Source organism: Gadus morhua, chromosome 13, assembly GCF_902167405.1.
Source record: "Gadus morhua chromosome 13, gadMor3.0, whole genome shotgun sequence".
In the NCBI taxonomy this organism is placed as follows: domain Eukaryota; kingdom Metazoa; phylum Chordata; class Actinopteri; order Gadiformes; family Gadidae; genus Gadus; species Gadus morhua.
In genome coordinates, this window is record NC_044060.1 from 27,790,315 (window position 1) to 27,790,999 (window position 685).

The following is a 685-nucleotide window of genomic DNA, read 5'->3' on the forward strand; positions in this document are numbered from 1 at the left end:
GTATGTATGTATTCGTATATATGTATATGTTGTGGCAACCCGCTACCCCAATGAGCCGGGTTCCACGTATGAACCACGCTTGGCAGTGAGGGTTAAAGCCTCATTCTGCATTAATTGTATACACTTGGACAATACTGTTTACTCGCGGTCTCTAGGGACTCCGTGGGCCTCTAGCCGCTCGCGGCGATTTCAAACTTCAGATAAGAAGGTGAAATCGCCGGGCGTGCCAAGCTGCGACCGAACCGGCTCGGCAGTGTAGAAAGACCTATAGCCTAGGGTTCGAGTTAGGTGGGAGCCAGTGGGAGCTGAGCTCCCACAGAGAGAGGTCTGGCTCCCATGAAAGCAGTAAACTCAAATATCTTTGGGGGTCTCGGAAAATACAGCAGCATATTATTGTAATTACCAATAAAGCAATTTTCCCTTCCACATGCAGAGTTATATTGACGTTAAGTGGGATAATAGAACGCCGGTCATTATCGGGAAAATAACCCCAGACAGGGCGAACCGGACACCGACTCGAAACGGAGGTGCTTCGATAATTTATTATTTATTTTCGATAAAGAGCGGCTACTTGCCAAACGAAAAAATAACTTCAAAAGGTGTTTTTTTTACAATTTATTTGTTACCAACTTACCATACGTAGTGTTTATCAGCCGAGAAATAGTTAGCCAAAGACGTTGACGTC